A 19400-nucleotide genomic window follows, 5' to 3' on the forward strand; every position below is an offset into this window, starting at 1 on the left:
GAGAAATGCAATCCCTCTCTAAATTCCAGAAATCAGATTTAGATCTACATAAGGTCCTTAAGTATGAAGCCAATGAAAACAGCACAGGACTTAATGGGAATCCTATAAAAGTATAAATCCAGTGGATTTACTTTCTGAAGCAGTAGCAAGAGTTAGTTATGCAGAATCTACCATTAATACAGCCTGCCTAACTCTCTGTTAGAAGTGTAACACACCTTTTGCAACTGTTTAAGTGCCTTATACATTAATAGGATTCAAACTGTGACAACAAAAAACCTGCTTCCACTTCTCTTTTTGCCAGTAGTAACAAAAATGTCACTAGGGTGCAGGCATACCATACCATGTACCTCCGTCTGAGATTGTAAATGAAGCTTTTGTAGATATTCCTGCAGCCTGTTAATACTACACACTAAAATAATGTTAGAAGTCTTTTAACAAGATTGAAGCTCTCGGGCCAGGGCTTCCAGTTGCAATCTTCTAGTGGGACAAATCCTCGGTGATCAGTTCTGTTGGTGCTGTAATGGTAATCAGATCTTGCTTATGTCATAACACTGTTAAGTTCTGTTACTAACATCACCCCTATTCAATCAGTTGTTAATGTTGCAGGTTAAATCATAGCCCATACACCTACAACATACTTAAATCTTACTGAATGAAAGCTTAAAGTAGTTGCCAAACTTTTCTTTTGGGCTTTGTTGTATTTTAAACAATAAATAACTACGTAACTGGTTATACCTCTACATCTGTGTGAGTATAATTATTTCAGAACTATTTTAATAAGCAGTGAAATTAGGAATTGATCTTTTATTCTTAAGGTGTAAAAATCTAGCTTACTATCTTAGCTACTATCAACTACGTAAATGACTTTTTTCCCTCTTCATTTATATTTGGCTGAATCAGTATTCTAATACTTTCTCATTCATCAGCATTTTACAGACAGAACCCGCTACAAGTCTGTCTTTTGTGACTGATGCATTTCACACGCGCAGCTTTGCCTGACAGTTTTCATCTGCATATTCAAGAAAGGTTCTTCTTGACTATAAATGTATACAACAGGTTCTGTTATCTAAAAATCTTTATTAAATAAGCAAATCTTATAGCTCAAAGCTATAACTGTGAATAAAGATCTCCTTGTTGAACAGAACACCCCCTAGAAAGCTGGTGACTTTCCCTCAAAAGAAAAAGGCATTGGGTTAGAAAGAAATCTATCCCTCATCCCTCCATCCTATAATGAGCATCCTCTTCTGATTCAGGCTTTTTCATGTATTTCCCAGTTCTTAATGAACATTGTTGGTATTTGGCAAAGTACAGAATCCCCCCACTTCATGCTGAAAAAAAATGGCACATTTGCTTGCAGCTATTTTTTCCTTCTCCCAGTAACCACTGAAATTAATAAGCTGAGAGAGGCTACCCGCTGCTTGCTTTGAGTAACCATCACAGACATCCTTTGGGCTTCGACTTGAAAATCCTTCCATCAGTCTAAAATAACATCGTTATTTAAATAGAGATATTTTGTTACCTCATTCCGAACAAATTGCATAGAATTCTAGCCTAATTTCATTGCTGAGGAATAAGCTTGCAGCAGCAGTTCAGACTTTAAAATTTCCATAGCAGCAGGCCAAGCTGCTATAAATCATAGCTAGTAGGGATTGGTCCAGGCAGCTTCTAGGGAGACATTCTCCAACTGATACTATGTCAATTAATTAACAATGGAAATAGTATCTGCAACGTTCTTGTGTAAGTCTCATGTATTAACAGCTCGGTGAAATTCAACCCATTCGTGGACAATTCACTTAAAACTGCATCAACTAGTAATGTTAAAATATACTGTTTTCCAAGCATTCTCCTACAAAAATGTGTCAAAGCAAATATTGCTTTGGCTTCCCCACTCCAGCAGGTGTGCCCGAGTCATTTTGTAGCAACTGCCATTAATTATCTAACTCTCCCCGGACCGATGCCCTGTGCTTGCAGTCATTAGTTCCCTCACTGTTGTTTTAATAATATGATTAATTTGATCCATTCTTTTGAAAACGTGAGGCATATAGAATCAGGTAATTTAAATTGGGCTTCCAGCAGTCCCAGACATCTGGCCATCATGGTTGGAATTGGGAATCATTATCGTCATCACTAAAGGAAGGTTCCTAAAATGCCTCTAGAAATGTTCCCAAACTGTGGTTCTAGCTGTGCCGTGGCAAGGGCCAGATGCTCTTTTAAAGGGGAGGTTGGTGTCATCTGTGTATAACACATAAAGGTCTGCCTGCACATAGTTGTACATTTCTTCTAACCAACATTTCATTTTCAAAACTGATCGTCAAATATATAAACTGTAAATGTATAATTGAAACAAACCCTTGCTATTATCCTGGTAAACTGGAAGACCTCTAATAACACTACAGTTATTAAAAACAGAAGTGCTGCTGCATGTCTCTTATTAAACATAAACGCCTTACACAGGCTGTCCTTCACAGATCTATCTCTTGTTTTCTGAAAGGTTTATAAAAACATACCTGCTTTGAAATACTTCTGGTTATTCCTAGTAAGTTATACCTTCATGCTCAAATAGAGAACAAGCCTGAAATGAAACTTAACTCTTATTTCATGTAACTAATTAAGAGAAAAAATAATAGGAGCCAACTCTCTGAAAGCCTATCCCCAGCCTGCCTGTCAAATTCATGGTGCATTTATAGGGAATCATTGTTGGTATTTCCCCAGAAATTAATCTGTGGGAAAACGCCTGTAATGTGTTCTGTTCCCAGCTAGTAGAGGGCTGAACAATGGCCAGAAAACCAACATGGAAATAGCAAAGAAGCAATGGCTGCCACAGTGGAGGAAAAAGAAAGACCCCACAGATAACTCAGGAATTATAATGAGGTGCCTAAATCTGAAAGTATTCATTGGTAAAATTAAAAGCTGTGCGTTTCTAGGGGGATTGTTTCTTGCTCTCCTGCATGAGGGACCTGGTTCTGGCAGAGCTTAAGGAGAGTATGAGTCCTGCTTTGGGACTGAGTGATAGCATGCTCTCATGAGTACCTACAAGACGTTCTACTGGGGAACAATGAGGTCAGCTTTGTGATGCTAGTTTCATAGTCACCACTGAACACAGTGGTTTGAAAATCCAAGCAGATAGCTGGGGCAGAGGGTGGCTCAGTCGCACTCAGGCTGAGGAAGAAGCACCACAGCTTTTGGCTGTTTCAAACCAGGGTTTGAATGAGACAGATGGAAAGCAAAAGTTTCCTCATTTGGAAAGCTATTCTCTGGTGTGAGTATTCTTCACTACAGCATGCGCAGAGCATCATAACTGCTAGAGGGACACAGCAGCTCAGCGCATCCATTGAACAAGCATCACCCTGACACCTGCAGGTCTTGCTGGCATCAGCACCCCTCTGAAATGCGGGCATTGCAGTAGTGGGACCTTATGAAGAAGATAGTGATGTTTCATTTACATCTCAGTGAATATGTTTTAGTAAGAGTTCTGGCAATTTTTTGTTCTTTGAACAATACCATCTGCTCAGGGCTTTCACATTTTGGGCCTAGTTCATCTCAACTTCTCCTCTAGCAGCCTTCCGTCAGCCCTAGGAGGGAATGGGATTGAGCCCCATAGGCAGGGTGAGACAGTGGCACTACAGAGCTGCTCAGACAGAGGTAGGCTGAGAAGGTTGAATGATGGGACCATTACAAATTCCATAAAAATCATGCAGAGAGACACGGAAAATCTAATCTTCAACTGCTGTGCTTAGCTTTTGTGCTCAAATTACCTGAGAGCAGATTGCTCTGTTTTTCACCCCAGCTGAAGTTTGTGATCACTTGCTTCTGTGGATAATTAGTTTTAATGAAGCTTTTATTAGTTCCCACTCCATCCCACGTGACTCTACTGTTTTAGTAAGTATTCTTATTTCTTACACAAAGAAACAGGATTCATCAGAATAGCTCACAGAAAGTCTTTATCTGAGTACAATCCACCTGTTCATATAAATGCCGGATGCACGCTGCAGGAGGACATGGACGTAGATCGTCTGTTTCTTTTGTCTTGAGCTCAGATGTCCTGAGAGATTTCAGCTAGGTCAGAATATACATTCTTGGAAGGCTTGAGCCACATATTCCAGCTTCCTCTCATTCACGGTAACCAGAGTCAAGGTCCTTCCTTGCACTGTTTTTGATTCCCTGCACCAGTCTGGTCCCTGAATTACATGCCTAAGCATCTGGCTTTCTGATGCTTGCAGTTTCCACCACCTGAAGATGAGTGAGTCTTGGAAAACATCACTGTCCCAAATGTCTTGATAACGTGAGGAGATGATAGACACAACTTTATGTTATCCCACTTGCTGGTGGTGTGACATAGCAGGGCACAGAAACAGCTGCAGGAGGAATTTCACTTTGTGAAGTCACAGATGCATAAAGCAGCTACATTTCTTTTCTGCTGAGGGCCTGGGAAGTCACAGATTGTAAGCCATGCATTGCAGGAGCCCAGGAGGGCTCTTGGAGAGGTATGAGGGATGCAGTGGTACTGTTGTTCAGTCACATCCATCCCAGTCAGTGCAGAGCCCCCAGGCCACATCTGCACTCGAGTTTACCAGTGCATACCCCATGTTTGTGTCTGTGTCCAAGGAAACAGAGCCTGACCTCCTGCTGCTCCAGAGGGATTTCCTCACATTCTCCCATGGCTCTTACTCATGCTTCTCATATTCGGTATGGCCTCACACTGGAAAAAGCTCTTCTAGTCACATAAAACTCCTCTCTCCTCCTAGGTCACATATTTGGGTAAACTATGTGGAGGGGTTTTCTGTGTTTGCTTTCTGACATTCCCCGATGACAAAGCCATAGCTTGACACCACATACTTTCTGGATGTTTGCACACCCTGTTGGCACAACTATTGTTTGGCAGGCAGCCCTTGTCCTGTGACAGCTCCTGGAAGCCACCTCTGGATGCCCTGCTACTCCTGAACTCTGCTTCACACCCTTCCACGTGTCAAAGGAAGGAATGCTTGCTTCTGAGGTACAGAACTAAGCACTCCTAAAGCACAGAGCAGGATGGCTGTGTCAAGCCACCATCTACATGCTGACACACTCTTGTGTAGTCGTAGGGTAGGACAAAAACTGCTTTGACCTTTACTCTGCTGCCTGCTTATTTGTCTGCACTGAAAGAACAGCTAGTGGGTATATCCCAGCCTCAGGAATTTCTGTCAGAACTGCATATAATATTTATTGTGTTATTTGTTGGGAAGGAAGGAAGATTATCTTTTTCTTTATAACTCTCAGGGATGTCAATATGAACTTCTATGAACTGAGCTTGGGGGGAATGCATTTTCACCCAGGTCATATATGGGGGTTCAGACAACTTTCAGCTTGGTTCCTAGAAGGATGCCATGGTCTTGGTGTGAGGAGAGAGAAAGAGACACCCTTAGACTAGGGCTTTGCAAATTGTACCTACTTTATCACCTAAAATGCCAATATAGGTTTGCTTTATTATTTGCACAGAGTATAAAGCATGCTTGCCTTACACAAGTAGCTTCTCATCCTTTCAGCACCAGCCTGGCATAAGAAGGGTGTCTGTCTCTCTTTTATCTGCTTGGCTCAGTTAATGAGGTTTATTTCACACTTGAAAGAGCTGGAACTTAGTGGGGTGAAATTTAATTTCAAGCTTCAGCACAAAGTTTGGTATCTGGTTCAGATTTTCCAGTTTGCTTCAGTTTGTGCTCAGCACTAAGTGCCCAGATTACAAAGAGAGTCCCTTCTCTCACTGCACCTCTTATTTATATTTATATTTAGGATACACAAAACCTCAATCTCAAATGTCTCCCAAATCTGGAGGTGATTTGGACCTGGGTCCCTTGTTTTCAGAGAATTTTTCTCTTGGGATAGGAAGCTTCTGCCCAACTTGCATTTTGGAGAAGCTCACGCAGTCAGCTGGATCTCTAAGACTATCCTTTCAGTCTGCCCTGGTACTGTTTCATTTCTCCTAAGTTCTGAGTTCTGCACAGTCCTTTTCCTGATAACACCTTGTATGCATTTTGTGTCTGTGCCAATGACCACAAAAACTTAGAAACGTTTTGTAATAGGAAAGGGGAAATCTCAAGAACATAGAGGATATACAACTGTTACATGCAAAGGTGGAAATGCTGTCTGAAGTAGTATATACATAGAAAGGCTGAATTATTCATAGAGACAAGAAATTGGCTGCTCACCTTTGGGAATGGAAATCTGAAGAAACTTAAGGTTTTAAAATGAAATAAGTTGGATGCTTTCAGTCCTTTCTCTGTGCTGTGATAATGTCAGCATCACGCTTCGATCTCATTTGGAAATGCCCTTTCTTTCTCTCCTGTTCCTACTCCCATAGCGTATTGCTGCAGTATTGTTACTATCAGCTTGTCATTCTGGTGGTGTTTGCTGCTTCTTCTCAACTCAAGGTGAGCAGAATTGCAAATTGGACTAGCAGCTAGAGGGTTCTGCTTGGTATTCAGCAGCCAGGGCAGGTGGCTACAAAGCAGCTGTGGACACAGATTTTTGATACCAGTGCAGCCTGTGCAGATTTATTTGCATGGTCCGTTATGCAAACCATAGTTTTCCTAAGAAGCTAAATGCAGTTCTGAACATTTACCTGTCACTCTGTGCTCATGTGCATGTGTGCACACATTGTTTGCTTGTGCATGTATGTGTTCAAGTGTGCATGTGTCTGTGCTTGCATTCGGAAGCCTCTGGGGCTTCTGTCTTGAAGTGGGACCATCACTCTTCTTCTGTCTTCAGAAGAAAGGATGGCTCTGTGATGAGTTGATAGTGATGGTCAGATACAAGCATTTTCAGTTTCAAAACTGATATTTCAATTCGAAGAGTACTTGAACCAATCTAAATGTATTGTTCTTCCCTTTTTGCCATGGCTTCTATTTTCAGTTCTTCTTGACAACCCAAACAAATGCTTCTCCGTGCACAATCCTCCCACTTCAGCTTCCGCAGAAGCAGCTCTCTGCACCTAATTATTAGCTTTGCTTCCTTTCTGTCCTTTACTTCTTCCTCTCCTCCCAATTCAATCTCTGGTTTATTTAATCCACCTACTGGCAGATGTTTGCACTGCCCAAAGTCACTTTTATACACCTGCATGGGGTGCTCATCTTGCTGCAGAGGAGGGCCTCCTCATTTAGGCAAAGTTTTTAACCTCACATATGTGTGTAGCCACACAATTTCAGACTGATATATGATTAATGAAGTTAGGTTTGTTTGTTTGTTTGTTTGTTTTGTTCTGTTTTCTCCATGACATCCTACTGTCAAAAAGAAAGCAGAGAATGACCACATCATACATGTTTGTTTCTTGCAGAAATCTCAGCAGGCTGTACAGAGGGCAAAAGCCACGATAGTGTGAAGTAATGGGAAGGGCAGTTGCATCTCTAGCACCTGGAAATTCCACATCTTCCTAGATAATTCTGATTTCTGGTTACTGAAGATGAACGCAATGGCCCAAACCAACTGGAATGTGCCAGGATCTGTCCCACAATAGGGCCTAGATGTCAAGAAGGATTAACTGTTTTGACAGGTAATGAGAAGTATTACATTCAATAGGGTCATGGCATATAAATCACTGTGCTATGTGACCTAAGGCATAGTTATAGATTAGAGTTTGGAAAAGACTTTCCCATGGGCAAATGGGCTGACCATTCTTCAGTTTTCCATGGCAGAATTTCTTGTTCTCAGAAGTGAAACATTTACTGCAGGAGGCCGTATCTCCCTGACAGATCATGCTGGTCTGGGAATGGGCTGCAATGGACTCCCACTTTCATACTTTCCTATGTTTTGAAGCAGGATTCTCTGTCAAACTGAGGTTGAGAGAATTTTGACTGCTGGAACACTTGGAAAGGTGATGGGTGTCTGGACAACAGTCAAGAGCTGGCCCCAGTCCTGCTCTTTTTTCTGTAATGTAAACACTTCAGGACAAGTAAATAAGTGTTGCATGCAGAAGCATTAATCACAAAAACACTTTAGATACATCTAACTCAACGTAGATATCAGTGTGAAACAGCAAATATCAATATCTCACTTTACAGCTCGCACTTTCCGGATGCATAACCTGCAAAGGGAGAGGACCCACTGACTTTGTGCTTGCAAAGCACTACAGATATGATTAACATTTTCCAATTGAAAAATGACAACTCTAATGTGGACAACAACACCTCTGGGAGCAAGGCTGCAGTGCCATATGCTGCAAGGCAAACACCAGAGGAATTGCCACAGAGAGCTGCAGATCTTTATTGCTGAAGGGTGTGATATCAGTAACCCTGCCCTGCAAAGTGTCCCCTGCTGCCTGTTTGGTCTTAGGGATTATTTAATAAAACCTCACACAGGAGCAGCCTCTACAGTTTGGAGCTTTAAGTGCTGCAAAACTGTCCCCCACCTGCAAGGCCAGTCTGGACCAGGCTCTGAGCAACCTGACCTAGCTTTGCTTGTCCCTATTCATTGCAGGGGAGTTGGACTAGTTGACCTTTAAAGGTCCCTTCCAACTCAAAGGATTCTGTGATTCACGTGTTCCCTCGTTTTAAATATCCCACGGGTGTTTTCTCAAATAACTTTTGTAAAATTAAAGTTGCCAGGAGGGAGGGCCAGAAGATGAACTGTGTGCAGAGAAATTATTTGCCTGGTAACTCTAAAGGGCAGGTTACAATATAGTCAGGATCTCTTCTACAGAGGTCTGAGATCACAAGTTTGAGCAAATCTTGCTGGCTAAGAAGGGTGCCTGGCTTATAAATGAGCCTGTGCTTAGAATGGCCAGTGACAGGTCCCACAATACTAAAAATGATGCCGATTCCTAGTGAAATGTCTATTTTTCCTATGGCATAAATGGATCTGCCATCCCAGATCAGACTACTGGCTCATCACCTCTCATTTTCTGCCTCCAGGCAGTGGGTGGTGCTGTACAAAACCAGCAGTTCTTTTTACTCTTGTATGCTCCCTTAGAAGATGTGTATATAGAGAAACGATACAACCTGTGTGTCTCATCACCTCCACGTGACCAATTAATGTCCTAATGCATTAGATTCGACTCCACTTTCAGTATCTTGCATCCTGTCAGACCTTGCTGACAATAAAACCATGCTGGATTTGCATTTATTCACCCAGAACTATATTGAACTATGTTGACGACGATTTAAGTGCTTGGTTCCCTACTGTACTTCATTGCAAATGCAGGGCCTCCCAGGACACTGCAGTTAAATGCTGGCATTAGAACCCTTTATAAAATAAAATTCCAGCTTGATCAGCAAGCATGTCCTTGTAGCCACTGTAAGGTCTCTTCTCACTGCAGGATTGGTATAAAGAGGTTTCTGTGTAAATGAGAATTTGGCCCTTGGGAGTTCTGCCTAGGTAAAAGCATTTGAATTAGGCTGTGTGTTAATACAAATCTACGCTTATCATTGTCCCCTTGTATTGAAAATTGACGTTCCAGCTAGCTGCTACTCAGGTTGGAATCTGCACTTAGTGCTGTGTATTAGAGACATATAGTATAACTAAGGTATCTTTGAAAGTAATCCCTTTGCCAAAGGAGCCTGGGGTTGTGATTTACAGCAGAAAAATAGTATGGACCACAGCAAATTGGAAGACAGTGTGTAAATAAGAGAATAAACAGACTGTAAAGAAATGGAGGTGGCAATCCAAGGCAAAATTCTTCCAACGGGTTTTTGAAATGAGTGCCTGGTGCCTTGTGTAAGTAGCAAGCTGATAAAAATATTCACTGAGAAATGTCATAGTTCTGGAAAAGAAATGGAGATTAATACTCAGAACCGAGGAAAAGGCAGGAAGCCCCTGGTGACTGAGGGATGAAGAACAGCATCATTTAGGCTTTGCTCGTTGTTGTTGCTGACTCTCCAGGGAGATCAGGGCTATGCACTTTGCAAGCTTTATTGGAACTCTGTTGGTATTAATCACACGCCTGAAGGCAACTTGGCATGCTGCTTGGCAAATGATGCTGTGTGATATAATAGGAAGGAAGCACTTGGGTTTTTCCTTTAATAACAGTCACTAGATGTAGACTTGATTCCGATCTTGCACAGATATTGTGTAGTGATCTCACTGACGTACACTAATATGTGAGAAAGCAAGGCCAAGATATTAGGGTGTACCTGTGTCCCACAAGTGATTCATCTGACAGTGTTCTGTGAATTGCGTCTGGATAATAATAACGATTTTACCTCCTGGAACACTGTAAAAGGGAGAAGAAAACAAAATGAATAAAACCTTTTTCCTAGACGTCTAGAAAAGAAAATCTTCCTTGCACCACATTCAAACAGGGCTTTATTGACCATTTCTTGTGGTCATGCTTTCTGATCTTGGTTTTCAGCAGGCACATTCCACCTGTGACCTGGCACAGCTCACACTGCAGCCCAGTCTCTGCCCTGTGCCATCATGGCAGCAGCTCTTCCCGCTGAGCAGCCCTTCCTGACCCTGTGTGCACAACTGTCACCAGTACCAACCAAACATCAATCTGCTATTAACGCTGCCTGGGCTGAAACCAGAACATAACTTAACTTGTGGCAAAATATTTTATGCATTAGGGTATGTTGGCTAAACACAGTTCTGTGAACAGCAAAAGGGTCACATATCCCATAAAGATTTTTTTGGTTTTGTTACTCTCTTTTTTGTTTTAGTAAAACAAACAAACAACCATTTAAAGTTAAGTTTTGTCATTTATATAAATTAACTATATTATATATTTTATGAGTGCTGCTCTGAAGGTAATTTTATGATATTGGCCCATGATGTCAGGTGTGAAATGTTGATGTAGGGGCTGGACCTCAACACCGGTATTCCATTACATGCTGTTGCTGTGTGACAGATGGCAGCAGTGGGGCAGTCTGACAAAATGGCGTCTGACATGGAAATGCTTATGAAACACAGGTGTGTCATTGAGATCCTCCAGGATCAGCCAGGCTACTACAGCCCAGGAGCACACAAACCTCAGCAGTGGTGTTGCCAAGGTGTTTGGTGGGACGCTGTGCAACCATTTGTAGTCACCTTTTCAACCAATACTTTTGCTACTCTGAGCCAAAGTGACTGTGACCTGCAAACTGGAGCTTTGTCACCTGTTTCGTGAGGCCAAAAATGGGTGTGTACGTAGTGTCAGCCTTGTCAGATGAAATAATGAAGTCAATAGAAATGATGATGTTGGGTTTTACTTGATTAGTTGTGTTTTACCTTTCTCGTGTTGTGTTGTTTTAAGGTTAGGGCTATATTTTAAACATTTCCTCCATAATGTGTGAGAACTCTGAAATTCCTCCTAGCAAAAAATGAAAGCCCTGATTACGGTTGGTTCACAGAGCTGCAAGTGAAAGTGCTTTAAGGGGAAAAATAACAGAATAAGATTCAGAATTGCATTACAATCATTGAAAGCATTGGGACTGACATCTTCCATGCACTCAGTAAGTAAGAAACCTTTGCTTGCCTCATCCAAGAGTTATCAGCAAATGGGATTGATGCATGCTACAGCCCTCTCCTGTGAGTCAAAGCATCCATCTGCTAGGCACTTCTCAGAAATTCTTACCATGTACACTTTTCCTGAGGAAGCTGTTAGCACTGATTCCATCATACCTTCTAGTACATAATAGCGAGCTTTCCTTTAAGAGGACTGTATTGTATGCCTCTTGGCTTGCATCGCTTCTCTGGTTATGCACATTTGTCTTAACAGCAAGCTGCAGACCCAGCAGGTGAGAGCAGCCAGAAATTACAATGCAAATATATTGCTTTTCTCTTTTTCAGCACTAACCTGAATGAAGCTTAATAAATAAATCATGCAGCGCAAGACATGTGGGGAGCACAAATAGAGGGAGAAGCCCTGTCTGAATTTGCCTGGCAAACTTCACAGAATGCTGGCCTGGTGCCTTTCATCACTGAAAAATCATGCAGCACCTTTTCAGCTATTCATGCACGTGCAGTCTTGTATTTGTGGTTGCAAGGAAAACCAGGTTTTGCTTTTCTCCCTTTAAATGAAAATGTAGTTGCTGAAGTTGCATGTGAAGGAGTTGTTATTTCCTAGCAGATCCTCTTGGACTTAAAGGGAAAAAATAAGGCACTGCACAAAATTTGCAAATATTTATGTCCCTTGATTTGCATGCATAAAACATGTTTTAGTTACAGCCTCGAGAACTATAAAAGACAGTCTGAAATACTCTCAAGGCTTCCTTTCTTTTGCAAGAAGTAGTGTTTCAGAACAAAAACAGAGTACATATATTCACTCGTGTTTCAGCGTATATTTTCTAGAGAAAGGAGGAAGGTAGCATAAGGAGTGCTGGAGATCAAGCTGAGTTTGGACACCACACTCAGACATAGGGTTGGGATTTGAGGTGGTGCTATGTGGAGCCAGGAGCTGGGCTCTGTGATCCTTGTGGATCCCTTCCAGCTCAGGATGTTCTGTGATTCTCTGAAGTTAAAAATACTGTACTGTAAGAAGCAGGAGAAAAGCTTGCAATCTACATCCATTGCATTAAGTTTGTTTACTTTTTCCTGTCCTTATACAATTACTTGAGTCCTTATGGAACTGTCCAATACAGCTGTCAAAAGAATCTGCAGGAACCATTAGGAGTGACTATGTTAATAGGTAGTACAGAGTGAGATTCATTTAACATCTTGTAAACCATGTTGTCTTCTATTCTGTTATTGAAAGGCACACCTCCACCAAGCATCTAACCTCCACTGAAGCTCACAGAGATTTCTGAGGTCCAATGGTAGGTCAGTGATTGCTGCTCAGGAATCTGTTCTTCACCTGTACTTCCAGAGCTCTTTTCTTGAGGATTTTGCCAATTCCTCATTACCAGGCTTAAATTTGATTCAAGTGGATAATGGACACAGGTGCTACACAGAGGACAGACTCGTTAGCGGTGTCTTTTGTGATAGGACAAGGGGAAATGGTTTCAAACTAAAACAGGGGAAATCTATAGCGGATGTAAGAGAAAAGATTTTTATAATAAGGATAATGAAGCACTCCAACAGGTTTTCCAGAGAGGTAATGGATGCTGCCCTGCCCCATCCCTGGGGCAGAAGGATGATATTCTCATTTTTGTCCTCTGGTGATCAATAGAAAATCCACAGTGTATTTCAACAGGAACAGCAAAACATGCATATGCTTCTTCCCCAGAGAAAACAGTAATATTTAACAGTGCACACTGCAGCAGCGAAGTCCCTTGCTCTCTGTGCAGGCTGGTAGGGATCTGAAGAAAGGTCAGGTACAGGTCAGAGATTTCTCTTTAAACAGATCCAGGAGCCCCCGTATCCTGCAAAAGTGGTGGCAAAAAGCATTCGAAGTATTGCAGCTGTCATTCCAAATCACAGGTTCCAGCAGGTATGGACATGTATTATCTTGCTTCCTAATCAGCTCTGCCCTCTGTTCACCCTACAGCCCAATTCTGTGGATTCAGGAAACTTCCTATATTGGAGCTGCTCTCCAAACTCATCAGTTTCAGCAGGATGTCAGGGCTGAATTCATGTTTGAAATAGCAAGCTTTCTATCACGCCTTGTTTTTGGCTCTCCTCCTCCCTTCTTTTTAAAACGCTGGGAATCAAGAACAAAAGCAAGGTTAAAAAAAGATTAAAATCTAACTTTCATGCTGGATTTGCAGACCTTCTGAGAGGGCCCATTGCATTTATGCTACATTTCTACTGTATAATAACATCTCATAACTGGATAAGCAATAGGAACTTGTGCTATCTGACTGTGGAACCATATAATGGACTCCAGCTTCTCAAGCTTAACACATTTATTCATAGAAGTACATAAAATGTGCGCAAAATTGCCCCTTTCTGTAATAAAACTCCATGAAAAGAGGATTATGCTTTTTTCCTAGAGCATTCTTTTTAGAAAGATGCTTCCGATTCATTTTTTTGCTATTGAGCATGGTAAATTTCACAAGTTTGATTTCTGATGATAAATTGGATCTAGAAAGTCTCCACATCTTTAAAAGCATCAGCTTCCCCATTAGCCTAGCTGTATTTTCTTCTGTGACTGAGTCCTTTTTCATGTAATTCAGTCACAGGGCTTCACAGCCTTCCCGGCCCTTTCTTTGTCTTGAAACCTGTGGGATAAGCTGTGCTGCCTCAGTGTTCTTGTGCTTTTTAAAGTGCCATGTAGACGTTGGAGCTTTATTTTTCTATCTCCAGATTTGTAACATGCACCTAACGTTATAAAAATATGAAACTGTTTGAGGAATTATCTCCATCTGTCCCTTCAAAAAGCAAGCAAACAAAAAAACATTATTTATTTATTTATTTATTTATTTATTTATTTATTTATTTTTGTTTGCTTTTGAACAAAATCCTCTAAGACAAAACAGTGCAAAACAGTGACCTTTAGCGTAAAAGTTTATTCTCAAGCAGTTATTCTGTCCTGGTGATCTAAACTGCTGTGACATAAAACCTTGAAGCCTTCGACGTGGTGACAAGGGCCATGCCTGTGCTGGCCACTTTTGAGGGACAGTTCTGCAAGGATGCACAAGCACTTCTGTGACATTTTGGGCTCTCACTGTCAAGAAATGAAGCCTATTCACCAGAGCAGAAGCCAATACCTGGCATTTTTAGCCCTGAAGCCAGCCATCGCTAAGCAGGACTACCTGAGATGTTCAGAGCAGCAGAGCTTCTGAGTCTCAAAAGCCACATGGATGTGGCACTGAGGGACATGGTTAGTTGGCATGGTGGGAATTGGTTGATGGTTGAACTGGATGATCCTAGTGGTCTTTTCCAACTGTAACAATTCTATACATCAACTAAGTCAACAAATAGTGCCCAATAACTTTGTCTCGGGGTCTAATGATGACTAAACATCCCCAACTGCAAGTCCTACAAGTCTCTGGTTATGGAAGAAGCAGCAGGGAGGAACATAGCGCGTTTTTTGCACTTCAGTGATTAGCACAAAACCAAGAAATTTAAGAACTGGTAAAGCCAATGAGCATGTGTCTGGTATGCTCTTCTTTTCTCTGACAGTCTACACGAAGGGACATTTCAGGCCCTAAACTATCTTCAGACCCAATTAGGCAGTGGTAATTTACTTGCTGTCACTGCTGTCGCTTTCATTTTGATTCCCTTGTAAATAAAATCCCTAAAAAAAGGGGCAGCAATTATTTAGCCAAGCCTGAAATTTGCAAAGCTCTCACTTTATGGAAAAATGATCAAACTTCTTGCTCTGACCCAACTCACTGCACGCCCTTCCACACTAAAATACCCTGGCACACATGTAGCATTAAAAATAACGATTAGTGTCACCTCTGTAGCTGGCACATCATCATCCCTGTTCAGTGCTGTGAGAGGGCTCTGGACAGAAGATGTAGTACACACTGGGAGAAGAAGTCCTTCTCTCCTTGGCATGTGCTAATCGTGTTTGACATGGCCAGCCCCTGCAGGTACTAAAGGTGACAGCAGCTTGTGACTTTGGTATTTGCTTTCCAGGTGGGGAATTTAAAATCAGTCTCATTCCCCATACTTCACTGATGCCAGTTCTTAGCCCTCACAAAACAGACAGGGCAGTTTTGAAGACAGCCTGGGCCAACCATTTACTTAGTTGAGTTACTTCCATTTATTGATGCATCGCTGTTGCTTGGGGCCTGGACACTTCATAGTTGTCCCCATTCTTCCTGAAAGCATCCAGAGAAAAGAAATCCAAGGGAACACTGGGACAAGGTTCTGGACACACAGCTGTTGACAGCAATGCATCTGGTATGCTCTTGCTGTGTTCATGCACCTGCATGGCCACTGCTGTGCTGAGGATCCCATGGCTAAAGCAGGAGCCTTGTACACTGATGTTCCAGCAAGGTGCTCAAGCTACAGCATTGTCCTCCCACTTTTAAGTGCTGCCTCCCAACGCTGACTTCCTCTGACACTTGGGTCCCTAAATCCTGTGTATGAAACAACGTACTGTCTGTGCACTGCCAACAGAAAGGGTGATTAATGAATGAACTCTATTTGCTGTAGCACATCATATATAAAAGGCAAGAAGGGAAACCTGTCAGAGATAAAAGAAAATGCTTCCCAAGTGGTATTCTTTTTTCTTTAAAAAGAGAGAGTTCATTCTGCTCCCCTTGCAGCAGCTCTCCATGCTGGCTGACATTGTCCTGGAGACATCCTTTAGGTGTCTAGTCATGCCTCGGGACACTGGAATTAGGTTATTCAGGATGTTCCCAATTACCTCCATTACTCTTTTTTTCTTCCATTAGGGCAGCTCTGAGAGCTCTAACAAAAGCAGAACAAGAAAAAATAAAAAATAATTGGAAGCAAATTAACCACAGAAGATGCAGCTTTGTCCTTCAAGATGACCAATTTGAGGTTTCTGATTTATTTTCTTTGTTGCAATTTGAGTTGCTCTGCATATCTGTCCCATTTATCTTGCCCAGCTATCTAAATAAAAGATGAAGACACAGTGGAGGAAGACTTTTTCCTTTGAGGCACACAATGACATCAAGCCTAATTTGGATACTTTCTCATTAGCTGCACGTATGATGTTATTGGAGATGACCTTCCACTCCCTGTGTCACAGGGGGCTTAATGTTTGGACCTGAATATGGACCCTACTATGAAAACTCCTGGTTATGCCACTATGTAAGTTTTGCAGTTTGCAAGTTTTTGGAAGGTTTGTTTTTGCCCTTCTCAGTCCCAATTGAGTAGTGTGTATGGTTTATGTCAGCATTTGTAAGGTTATCACAAAGGTTATCTTGGCTAAATTATAGCCCTTTGTTTTTCCACGTGGTTCACTACGGTGCAAACAGCTGCACTGTCCGGAAAATCTTTCTGCTGCCCTCAGCCCTGACCTGGAGGTACCAGACGCTTGCAAGGTTACGTGGCTCCATATGAGGGCAGCTTTGAAGGGGCTGTGAATTAAAGCTGACACTTCACCTGAAATACCTGCCCCTAAATTAGCTGTGAAAAATCAGGTAACCGGCAGAAGATACTGGTATGTCATTGTCTGGCAGCTCACTGTGGTCAGTGAAGCTTCCTCTTGCCCAAGGAACTCATGTGTAGCTTGTCCCAAAGATGAGAGGATTTGCAGCTGAAATGGGATGGCTGAAAACACTCCAGGAGAGCTGGGGAAAAGCCATTCTGCAGCGTGCAGACACATTAGTCCTTCTGACAACAAGGGACAGCAATGCAGCATGTGGCCACATGTATGGACGCCCAAGCACGTGCATGTATGTGTGTAATCTAGCTGAAAAGAGGTTCTAATTAGAGCTAACCAAATACTGGGAGCAATTTTTCTTTGAATAAATTATTCAGTGCATTTTGTCTTTGCTGATCTCATAAATTATTCAACTAATAATACATGAATAGTGTCAGGGCTAGTAGGCTACTGCAGAGACAATTAGTCAGAGAGCATACTCTGTAAAGAAGATCAACATATGCTAAATAATGTATTTGCAAATAATATGTGCCCAGCCCCAGCTCTAAGAGGTCCAAGGGGAAACTGCAGACAGCACATGGCACTTGTGGACAGCTTGGTGCACACACAGGGAGCCAACCCCTCCTGCTTTTCCTCCTTCCCCAGTGCAAATACACATACAGCTCCCTGCTGAGGGGCTGTGCATGACCAGACCTCGTTCAAAGTGGTGGGATGCAGGTAGGTAGCACCTGTCCTGCTTCATCCTCACACTATGTGGGGTAATGGGACCCTTGTCTGGAAATAGCACAAAAGGAAGAAAAATGAATTAAAAAACCCAACGTTGTTAGACTGGAAAACTTGCAGGCATAAAACAATTAAATATTTTATTGGAAAATGCAGATAATCTTATTTGCTGAAGGAGTTGATTTAAAGGTCGGGAATTAATATGTTTTTTATGGTAATTTTATGCTAGACATTATGGAGACATGCTACATCTTTGTTAAACTTTAAGTTGTTTAGTTGCGCTTTCTTTTTCTTTCACCATCTTCATTCTTCCTTCTTATAAAAAAGAAACAAAAGCTAACAACCTAACAAATCCAAGCTCCTCCTTCCCGCGTGACATTTCTTTCCAGGTAGTCTTTCATCAAAAAAGAACTGTTCTTGGAAATGTCGAGCTAAGCCTTTGAACAGATGAGATGTCATTAGCTACGTGAAATGTCTTCTTTCTTTTTCAAAGCCAAAGCTCAAGAATATCTTGTTTAGAAACTTCACATCTGCTCTACTTAAAAATACCCAGGGCCATATACTTCAAATTAGATTCTCACTGTATGTTGATGGCACCGTTATTAAAAATGTCACCTGAAAGAACAACGCTGAGCGCCAGACGCTTTGCACAGTAGCTTGTTTCTGAAATAGTTTGATAGGCTGGGAACCTCTGTAGGCATAAGTAGTCCACATCCAATACCAATCCATCCCATTCTTTCTAACCATTCCACATCTGTCTACGTGCACTTTTTATATGCTCCATATAGGTGGCAACTCAGCAGGCCATGGATGTCTAGAATTCTTTTGGCTTCACTATTATTAATAAGGAAAGCCAAGAGTAGGAATTTCCACAGCAAGGCCCTTCATGCCTCCCTTTTTTTTGAAAAATGAACACAAGCAGCAGCCAATTGCTTAGGCCAAAAACTGGCTTAATAAATACTACACTCAGTCAGGGGAGAGAATTTGGAGATAAGAAAAAGGTTTATTTTACAATAAAGCACTGGAACAGGCTGCCCAGAGATGTGGTGGATGTCCCGTCCTCAGACACCTTCAAGGTCAGGCTGGACAATGCTCTCAGCAACCCAATTAAGCTGTAGGTGTCCATGTTCACTGCAGGGGAGTTGGACTAGATGACTTTTTAGGGTCCCCTCCAACTCAAACTAGTCTATGATTCTATGATTTACATGGCTTTTCTATTTCCACCTGCAGGCACAGAGCTGTCCCAGTACAGCAGCAGAAGTGGAAAGAACTCCGCTGTGATTTGCTCCATTGTTCCTCTAGTCTCACCTTTGAATTTAGTCCTACTAACAGCTCTTGGCCTTACTTACATTCCTTTATAAATGATGAGATTCCAGCCCATCGCTATGGCAGGGGTGCTCCTGGCTGTCAGTCGCTGCTGCTCAACTGCAGGATTAGGCTCGACTGATTTTCCTCTGAAGTTGCTGCAGCTCCTCATGGTGAACGTAAACAGCAACACGGTTTTGCAGCTAAAATTAGGTTGTAATCAATTTTATGCAGCATTAATTACTCTTGTAAATAAACCCCTCCAGCCACATATAAATCAAGCCGTAAGACCTGAACCAGCAGAACAAAAGACTCCATAAAATCAGTCCAAGTTATCCTCCCCCGCCCCCCATAGTGACTAATTATGTTAATTAATTCAAAGCCTGATTAAACAAAACTAAGCTGCAGCAGAATCATCCCTGTGAGTCTTCAGAAATGTTGCTTTCATAAATAATGAATTAAGCTTTTACTGCCATGGAAATTTGGGGTTTATATATGTTGGGTTTTTTTATTATTATTATTTAAT

Source organism: Excalfactoria chinensis, chromosome 3 (genome assembly GCF_039878825.1).
Source record: "Excalfactoria chinensis isolate bCotChi1 chromosome 3, bCotChi1.hap2, whole genome shotgun sequence".
NCBI classification, from domain to species: Eukaryota; Metazoa; Chordata; class Aves; order Galliformes; family Phasianidae; genus Excalfactoria; species Excalfactoria chinensis.